The sequence below is a fragment of the Arachis hypogaea genome, chromosome 4 (genome assembly GCF_003086295.3).
Source record: "Arachis hypogaea cultivar Tifrunner chromosome 4, arahy.Tifrunner.gnm2.J5K5, whole genome shotgun sequence".
In the NCBI taxonomy this organism is placed as follows: domain Eukaryota; kingdom Viridiplantae; phylum Streptophyta; class Magnoliopsida; order Fabales; family Fabaceae; genus Arachis; species Arachis hypogaea.
Window position 1 is genome coordinate 26,718,049 of NC_092039.1, and position 10,342 is coordinate 26,728,390.

Here is a 10,342-nt window from a genome sequence, read left to right on the forward strand (position 1 = left end):
ACAGCTGAGACTTGGCTTGCCTCCACCTTCTTGGTTAAGGCTACTAATTGTGCTGTAATTGCCTTTTTTTATGCTAACAAGGCATCCATAGAGTTGAGTTCCAGCACTCCTCTCTTTTGAGCTCATTCTGAAGCATAGAAGTACTCATTTTTGGCTACTGTCTCAATAACATCTATGGCCTCTTCAATAGTTTTCTTCTTCTTGAGTGAACCCCCTGAATAGTAGTCCACAGCTTTCTTTGCTTCATATGATAGCCCTTCATAGAAGATGTGTAGTTAAACACATTCGTTGAACATATCCGGAGGGCACTTCCTTGTCAAGTCCTTGAACCTCTCCCAGGCCTCATAAAGTGTTTCACCATCTTGCTGCCTGAAGGTTTGCACCTCAGTTCTCAACCTATTGACTCTCTGTGGAGGGTAAAATCTTGCTAGAAATTTATTCACAACTTCCTCCCAAGTGGTCAAGCTCTCCTTGGGGAATGCCTCCAACCACTTTGTTGCCTTATCTCTGAGTGAGAAAGGGAATAAGAGTAGCTTGTAGGTATCAAGATGTACACCATTGGATTTTACAATGTCGCATATCCTCAAGAATGTAGTGAGATGTTAGTTTGGGTCCTCTTGGGTACCCCCTCCATATGAACAATTATTCTGAACAAGTGTGATGAGTTGAGGTTTCAACTCAAAGTTGTTAGCATGGATTGTTGGCTTCAGAATGCTGCTGCCACAGTTTCTTGGATTTGGGTTGATGTAGGAGCCTAAGACTCTCTTCTCATGCCCAACATGATTGCTAGCTTCCTCTCCAACATGGTTATGCACCTCTTCCTCCATAGTAGCTCTAACTTCTTCCTCCACTACTTCCTTTCCAACTATGCCTTTGCCTATTGCTTCCCTCCTTAATCTAAGGAAGGTCCTCTCAGATTCACTATCGAAGGAGGATAGTCTCTCCCCTTCTACCTGTCATACATTCAACAAATAGCCAACAGAGGACAAGTGAAGTGAAAACTCTTGTTGAGGTTAGTGGTTACCTTGGTTGATGAAATTGATCAAACAGTTAATAGAGCAGTAAAAAGACTAAAAAAATATGAACAATAAATAACTAAAATGACTAAAGCAAAACAAAACAAAATAAGAAAGAAGAGAAAAGAAACTTGAAGGGAAATAACAAGGTAATTAAAATGCTTAATCTAGCTCTCCAATCAATTTAGTAATTGTCAAATTCAAACCAATCCCCGGCAACGGCGCCATAAAACTTGATGACCGGATTTCACACCCCACAAAATTTTTATTATGAATTCGTTCTTTTGTCAAGAGAACCAAAATTATCATCAAGTAATAACCCACAGTGGAGTGGGATCGTATCCATAGAGATTGGTAGATTTGAGCAATTTTAATCAATTGGTGAATTAGTCAAGATGAGAAATATAGAGTATGATTACAGAATTGTAAATGAACAAGAAAGTAAATGACTCAAAGGTAAAAGGAAGAAGTAAAATGCATAAAAGGAAATGGCAAGAAGGTAAAGTGCAGAATCATAAATGACTTAATTGTAAATGGGAGTAGGGATTGATAGAATTGTAAAGAAAGTGATGCGTGAGCATCTTGTCTATCTTTTCCTAGTGAATTTGCATCTAATTTATTGAGTTTAATTAAGAATTAATTATATTTTAGCCACTATAGATGCTATTTTGAATTTTGTGCAATTTTATTTATTTTAGGTTGCATTCTGATGGATTTGATAAAGTTTCTGCAGAGAAAGAGAAGAAACCAAAGAGATGACCAGCGAATACCAACGCGGACGCATGGCTCAAGCGACCGCGCGGAATGGAGGAAATCGTAATGACGCGATTGCGTGCCTGACGCGAACGCGTGGACTGGAATATGCAGAAATGACGCAAACGCGTAGACGACGCGGACGTGTCGCATAAGCGATCTGTAGAATTAACAGAAAATGCTGGGGGCAATTTCTAGGTTGTTTTAACTCAATTTTCAGCACAGAAAACACAGATTAGAAGCTGTAGAATGGACAAATCAAGTGGTCCCCACCCATCAACTGAAGACTTGTTAATTAATTCGAATTTAAATTCTAATCTTATTTTTAGGAAAAGATATTATTTTTAATTTTAGATAATTAGATTTTAAATTTATTAGCATTAGTTATAAAAAGGGATCTGATGCCATCAGATAGAAAAGAGTACATTTTTACCAGAATCCTTATTTTTCTTCTCTGAACCATGAGCAACTAATCCTCCATTGTAAAGGTTAGGAGCTTTGTCTATTTGTATGGATTTATTCGTTTGATCTTTCTAATTTAATTCATGTTTTGATTTATATTTCAATAATTGTTTTTGCTCTTTATTTTATGAATATGGGTGGAACGGAAGTATGACTCATGTTCTAATTGAGTTCTTGTAAAACTTGGAAAAGCTCTTTACTTGAACAATAGCTTGAAAATATATTATACTGAATTTCTAATTGTTTGTATTTAACAGGATACGTGACATATAATCCCCTTATTTTTGGATAATTAGGATTCTTTTGCCATATAAACTAGAAATTGATTATCACCTTCTAATTGGAATTAATTGACCAAGGAATTGGCAGTTAATGAATTTTAGAGGAGACTAGGAAGGTCTAAGGAATTAGGGTCTAGTCATACATAGTTTGCCATGAATTAAATCTTGCATGATTAAAATAGTTAGTGTTCATACCCTGGGTCGAGCTGTCCGACCCGGGATGTTCTATAAACAAAGCGACCGACCTCTTTAGGTCAGGATGACCCGACCTCTTTTCAAAGAGCTCGGCCAAGTCACAGGAAAGCCCAATAAAGGGCCCAAATAGAGGAACACGACCCCAATCCAAAGGCAGCCCAAGCCTATAGAGATAAGGGCGGTTCCCATGAAAGATAAAGATAAAGATAAGATAAGATAACCAACTTATCTTATCTGTAAAGGTCACTCTACACCATTATAAATACACTGGAGCATCCAGGTATAACTCATACTCCAATTCTACTCAATACCTGCTTAATACCCTTGCTAACTTAAGCATCAGAGTCCCTTGCAGGTACCCCCACCCTCCGGGGACGAAGGAATCAGTACCGCCACCAGGCCTAACAAGTCGGACACAACAATTCCGACCAGTACAGAAGATCTCATCCGAGATCGACCTATAATTTCAGGTACCCTCGGAACATTGGCGCCGTTGCCGGGGAACCTGGAAGTCATCCCATCACCATGGCGGACGACCATGACAATGACCACACCTCAGATCTAGAGGAAAGAATGCCGCATAAAAACGCAGACAGCACACCAAAAGATACTTCTCAAATTGACAACAAGAAGAACTCCCCAAACGAGGGAGCCATGGATGCATTTCAAGACCGGTTAAAACAACTTGAAGAAGATGCCCTACGTCAACGAGAGGCCGAGAAGGACCTACAAAGGGAAATAAGGCGACGCCCGGAATTAGAGAACAAACTCTTAAAACTTGAAGCTGATGTCAAGACTAAAGCCAGCCGATCCACTCCTGAAGATAGCGCCCGCAAGGAGCAAGACCCATTCACCATGGAGATCATGAAGACGAAAATCTCAAAGGACTTTAAACTCTCAGACATGACCTTATACGACGGCACTACAGATCCCAACCATCATCTCAGCAACTTCAGAAGCAGAATGTATCTCACCGACACCTCAGATGCAGTTCGTTGAAAAGCCTTTCCAACTACTTTAACAAAAATAGCAATTAGATGGTTCGACAACCTCCCTCCTAGGTCTATCTCAAGTTTCGACAACATGGCTAAGAAATTCCTGGCCAGATTCTCTATCCAAAAGGACAAAGCTAAGCATGCTCCGAGCTTACTGGGAATCAGACAAGGAGAACGGGAAATCCTGCACAAGTACATGAAAAGATTCAACAAAACATGTATGGATATACAGAACCTGCCAACAGAAGCCGCTATTATGGGCCTCATTAATGGCTTACGAGAAGGGCCTTTTAGTCAATCTATATCAAAGAAGTACCCCACATCTCTGAACGAGGTGAAGGAACGAGCGGAAAAGTACATCAATATGGAGGAAAACTCCAGATTAGGAGAGACCTCGAAGGCCGGATTCACCCCCCGGGATAAAGACAAAGATTCCAGAAAGAAGGAAGATCGACATGGAGAGAAAATAAAAAAATACCACAATTACACCCCTCTTCGGGTATCTCTTGTGGATGTATACATAGAGGTTTGCAACACGGAAAAAATACCACCAGCTCGGCCACTCAAAGGCAAAAAAGGAGGAGGAAACCGGGCTGAACATTGTGAATACCATCAGATCCGCGGGCACTCCACCAATGAGTGTTTCGACTTAAAAAATGTCATAGAAAAGCTCGTATGAGAAGAAAAGCTAGATCGATATCTGGCCACCCATGATGATGAACAAAGAAAAAAAAGAAGAGCAGAAGATGTCGGACCAACCGTGCGATCATCTCGGACGCCAGAAAGACATGTCCACATGATACACGGTGGATTTGCCGGGGGAGAAATCTCCAAATCATCTAGCAAAAGACATCTCAAAGACGTATATCACGTCGTAGGAAAGGAGGAAGCACCCGACATCCCGGCGATCACTTTTACCAAGGAAGACACATCCGGCGTCGCATCAGGGCATGACGATCCCATGGTCATCACTATTTTACTGTGGTATACGAGATTGTGATCTCTATCAATGGCATTCAACTTGGTATGCACATTTATAACTCAACACTTTCTTCACAACTTCGTACAACTAACCAGCAAATGCACTAGGTCGTCCAAGTAATAAACCTTACGTGAGTAAGGGTCGATCCCACGGAGATTGTTGGTATAAAGCAAGCTATGGTCATCTTGTAAATCTCAGTCAGGTGGATAATAAATGGTTATGGAGTTTTCGAATAATAATAATAAATAAACAGAAAATAAAGATAGAAATACTTATGTAAATCATTGGTGGAAATTTCAGATAGGCGTATGAAAATGCTGTGCTCCTTTTGCATCTCTGCTTTCCTACTGCCTTCATCCAATCCTTCTTACTCCTTTCTATGGCAAGCTGTATGTAGGGCATCACTGTTGTCAATGGCTACATCCCATCCTCTCAGTGAAAAAGGTCCAAATGCTTTGTCACGGAACGGCTAATCATCTGTCGGTTCTCGATCATGTCGGAATAGAATCCCTTAATTATTTTGCGTTTGTCATCATGCCCAACAATCACGAGTTTGAAGCTCATCACAGTCATTCAATCCTGGAATCCTACTCGGAATACCACAGACAAGGTTTAGACTTTCCAGATTCTCATGAATGCCGCCATCAATTCTAGCTTATACCACGAAGAATCTGATCTAACGGAATGTAAGGCTCGGTTGTTAGGCGAGGGCAACCATGCGTCGTGCATCGGGAATCCAAGAGATACACACTCTAGCTTTCCCTTGTAGAACGGAAGTGGTTGTCAGGCACGCGTTCATAGGGACGGATGATGATGAGTGTCACGGATCATCACATCCATCAGGTTGAAGTACGAGTAGTATCTTAGAATAGAAATAAGATTGAATTTGAATAAAAGATAGTAGTAATTGCATTAAAACTTCGAGGTACAACAGAGCTCCACACCCTTAATCTATGGTGTGTAGAAACTCCACCGTTGAAAATACATAAGTGATGAAGGTTCAAGCATGGCCGAATGGCCAGCCCCCATGAACATGGTCAATAGTCTCCTAAGATGAATAATTAATTAAAATTGAGACCAAAGATGTAACGTGGTCAAAAAGACGACTAATACAATAGTAAAATGTCCTATTTATACTAGACTAGCTACTAGGGTTTACAGAAGTAAGTAATTGATGCATAAATTCACTTCTGGGGCCCACTTGGTGTGTGCTTGGGCTGAACTTGAGCTTTACACATGCAGAGGCTTCTTTTGGAGTTGAATGCCAAGTTGTAACGTGTTTCTGGCGTTCAACTCTGGTTCGTGATGTGTTTCTGGCGTTTGACTCCAGAATGCAACATGGAACTGGCGTTGAGCGCCAGTTTATGTCATCTAATCTCGAATAAAGTATGGACTATTCTATATTTCTGGATAGCTCTGGATGTCTACTTTCCAACGCCATTGAGAGCGTGCCATTTGGAGTTCTGTAGCTCCAGAAAATCCATTTCAAGTGCAGGGAGGTCAGAATCCAACAGCATCAGCAGTCCTTTGTCAGCCTTTTATCAGAGTTTTGCTCAGGTCCCTCAATTTCAGCCAGAAAATACCTGAAATCACAGAAAAACACACAAACTCATAGTAAAGTCCAGAAATGTGAATTTAGCATAAAAACTAATGAAAACATCCCTAAAAGTAACTATATCCTATTAAAAACTACCTAAAAACAATGCCAAAAAGCGTATAAATTATCCGCTCATCATACTGGAAAACACAAATCTTCACCGCACATTGATAGACCAGGGGAGCTCTGCCGATATCTTATTCAAAACTGCTTTCGACAAACTCAGCTTGGAAGAAAAAGAACTCAGAGTATATCCGGACAGCCTGTTCGGGATAGGAGATACCCCAGTTCAACCGATGGGATACATCTCGCGCCACACAACTTTTGGAAAAGGAAGTCAGTCAAGAACACTCAAAATAGATTACATCATAGTCGACGTAAGTTCAACCTACAATGCCCTAATAGGTCGAACAACGTTAAATCAACTCGGCACAATAGTCTCGAGTCCGCATCTATGCATGAAGTTCCCAACTACAGGAGGAATAGCCACGATAAAAGCAGATCAGAAGATGGCGTGCCGCTGTTATAATGAAAGTCTAAACCTCAGAGGCAAAGGAGAAGAATTCCACACAATTGAGCTCGGTGGAGTTCAGAGGCGGGAAGAGCTCCGCCCACAACCTGAAGGAGAAATAGAGAAAATCCAGATCGGAAATACCCCGAACCAAACAACCAATATCGGCACACTCCTAAAAGGAGACATAAAAGAATCACTCATACAGTTTCTACGAGACAATGCCGACCTCTTTGCGTGGAAGGCCGCAAACATGCCAGGCATAGATTCCAAGCTAATGTGCCACAAGCTAGTAGTCTGCCCAAGATCTCGGCCGGTACAACAAAGGCGTAGAAAGCTAGGACCAGAATGCTCTCAAGCTGTGAAAGAACAGGTACGAGCTCTACTAGAGGCAGGTTTCATAAGAGAAGTCAAATACCCGCTATGGCTTGCTAATGTCGTATTGGTAAAAAAGTCAAACGGGAAGTGGAGAATGTGCACTAACTATACCGATCTCAACAAAGCCTTCCCAAAAGATCCTTATCCGCTCCTAAACATCGACGCACTGGTAGATGCCTCCTCCGGATATAAATACCTCCCCTTCATGGATGCATACTCGGGATATAACCAAATCCCAAAGTACCCACCCGACCAAGAAAAAACCTCATTCTTAACCCCAAAGGCAAATTACTGCTACATTGTCATGCCCTTCAGTCTTAAAAACACGGGAGCCACTTACCAAAGATTAATAAACAAGGTTTTTTCGGATCACATTGGAAAGGTCATGGAAGTCTACGTGGACGACATGCTAGTAAAGACGCAAAACGAAGAGATGTTATTATCCGACCTGACATAAGTAATCAACACTATAAGACGACACGGCATGCGACTCAATCCCGCAAAATGCACCTTCACAGTAGAAAATGGTAAATTCTTGGGTTTTATGATCACACAGAGAGAAATCAAGGCAAACCCGGATAAGTGCAGGGCCATACTCGACGTGAAAAGTCTGACTTGTGTCAAAGAGGTACAACAACTTAACGGGAGGTTGATAGCCTTGTCCAGATTCTTGGTCGGATCAGCAATAAGATCTCTCCCCTTCTACGCCACTCTAAGGAAGGGAAAGGAGTTTGAATGGACAGCGGAATGCGAGCAAGCCTTTCAAGACTTCAAAAGATTCCTGGGACGGCCACCTATACTAACTCAGTCACGGGAAGGAGAACCACTCATATTGTACCTCACGGTAGGAAATCGGGCAATGGCCTCAGCACTGGTCCGAGAAGACAACAGCGGCCAATAGCCCATATACTTTATCAGCAAAGCACTACAAGGATCCGAGCTGAACTACCAGAAAATAGAAAAGTTTGCTTATGCTCTCATACTAACATCACGACGACTTCGCCAATACTTCCAGGCTCACACCATTAGAGTTCGGACCAACCAGCCCATAAAAGGGATCTTACAGAAAACAGACTTGGCAGGCAGAATCTTGTAATGGGCAGTCGAGTTGTCCGAATTTGATCTTCAATATGAAGCTCAGACGGCCATTAAATCTCAATATCTGGCCGACTTCATTGCGAAATTCACGGACACACCGGAAATTCCCACAGAATGGAACCTCTATGTGGATGGTTCCTCAAATAAAACGGGAAGTGGCATAGGTGTAATAATTGAAAGCGACCAGGGAACCCAAATCGAACTCTCCCTCAAATTCGGGTTCCCTGCCTCAAACAATCAGGCGGAATATAAGGCACTACTAGCTGGTTTGAAGCTGGCTAGGGAGGTTGGAGCTCAAAAACTTATCATCTTCAGTGACTCATAGGTAGTTACTTCACAAATAACAGGAAGCTACCAAGCCAAAGACCCCACTATGAAAAAGTACTTGGACAAAACCAAGGAACAACTCGGACAATTTGGAGAATATGAGATTCGTCACATACCTCGAGAACAGAATGCACGGGCCGATGCACTCTCAAAACTAGCCAGCACCAAACCAGGGGGCAACAATAGAAGCCTCATCCAAGAAATTCTACAGAATCCATCAATCTCAGAAGAAGAAAAAGTCTTAGCCATAACAGGTTGCGACCAGGGATGGATGACTCCCATAATTAACTACCTCAGAACAGAAGCTCTCCCCACAGATGAGAAAGAGGAAAAGAGGTTAAAACGGAAAGCACAATACTATACCATCATAAATAATACTCTATACAAAAGAGGGATTTCAATACCACTGTTAAAATGTGTGCCGACTTCCAACACAAAAGACGTCCTAGAAGAACTACACAATGGCATTTGTGGCAATCACCTCAGAGCACAGGCACTCGCCAAAAAGGTACTTCGGGCATGATTTTATTGGCCAACTCTACAAAAAGAAGCTGTAGAATTTGTAAATACATGTTCATCATGTCAGAAACATGCCAACTTCCACATCCCCCCACCAGAGGAACTCATCAGCATGACCTCACCTTGGCTGTTTGCAAAATGGGGACTCGATCTTCTCGGACCTTTTCCTCAAGGATCGGGACAAGTCAAATTCCTTATAGTGGGAATAGACTACTTCACAAAGTGGATTGAGGCAGAACCCCTAGCTAATGCCACTGCTCAAAGAAGTCAAAAATTCCTATATAGAAACATCGTTACAAGGTTTGGGGTTCCATACTACATCACCACAGACAATGGTACTCAGTTCACAGACGTAGGCTTCAGAAAGCTAGCAGCCGATTTGAATATAAGACAACAATTCACCTCTGTTGAACATTCCCAAGCCAATGGACAAGCTGAAACTGCCAACAAAGTCAAACTGGCTGGGCTGAAGCGGAGGTTACAGGATGCAAAGGGAGCTTGGGCCGAGGAGCTCCCTCAAGTTTTATGGGCATATCGAACAACGCCACATTCCACCACAAAGGAATCACCCTTCCAATTAGCATATGGAATGGAGGCAATGATCCCAGTAGAGATTGAAGAAAGGTCGCCTAGAGTGATCCACTATAGCGAAGAAGCCAACTCCCAACTTCAAAGGGAAGAGCTCGACCTACTTCCGGAAGTCCGAAAATGAGCTCAAATAAGAGAAGAGGCATTAAAATGATGAATGGCTTCCAGATACAATCAAAAAGTAATACAGCGAGCCTTTGCTAAGGATGACCTCATTCTAATCTGAAACGATATTGGAACAACTCGACCTGGAGAAGAAACGCTGACAGCAAACTGGAAAGGACCCTACCGAGTCATAGAAGTGCTGGGAAAAGCCTACTACAGGCTTTCCAAACTCGATGGGAGAGAACTTCCTAGGTCATGGCACGCCTGCAACCTAAGAAGGTACTATAGTTAGGGATGATAAAGGACCTTGGGACAAGGAGCACTCTTTTTCCTAAAAAGGTTTTTTAATGAGGTGCCAAGACCAAGACCTACAAATTACTGATGAGCGGATAATTTGTATGCTTTTTGGCATTGTTTTTAATATGTTTTTAGTGTAATCTAGTTAGTTTTTAGTATATTTTTTATTAGTTTTTAGCTAAAATTCACTTTTCTGGACTTTACTATGAGTTTGTGTGTTTTTCTGTGATTTCAGGTA

General features: G+C 41.8%; 1 non-coding gene across 1 annotated transcript; it reads left to right on the forward strand.

Annotated features, from left to right (window-relative positions):
* Nucleotides 1–291: 291 nt before the first annotated feature.
* On the forward strand, nt 292–398 carry LOC112798893 (small nucleolar RNA R71). Its single transcript, XR_003200489.1, has one exon. It is a non-coding gene; the product is annotated as a small nucleolar RNA R71 (small nucleolar RNA).
* The last annotated feature ends 9,944 nt before the right edge of the window (nt 399–10,342 follow it).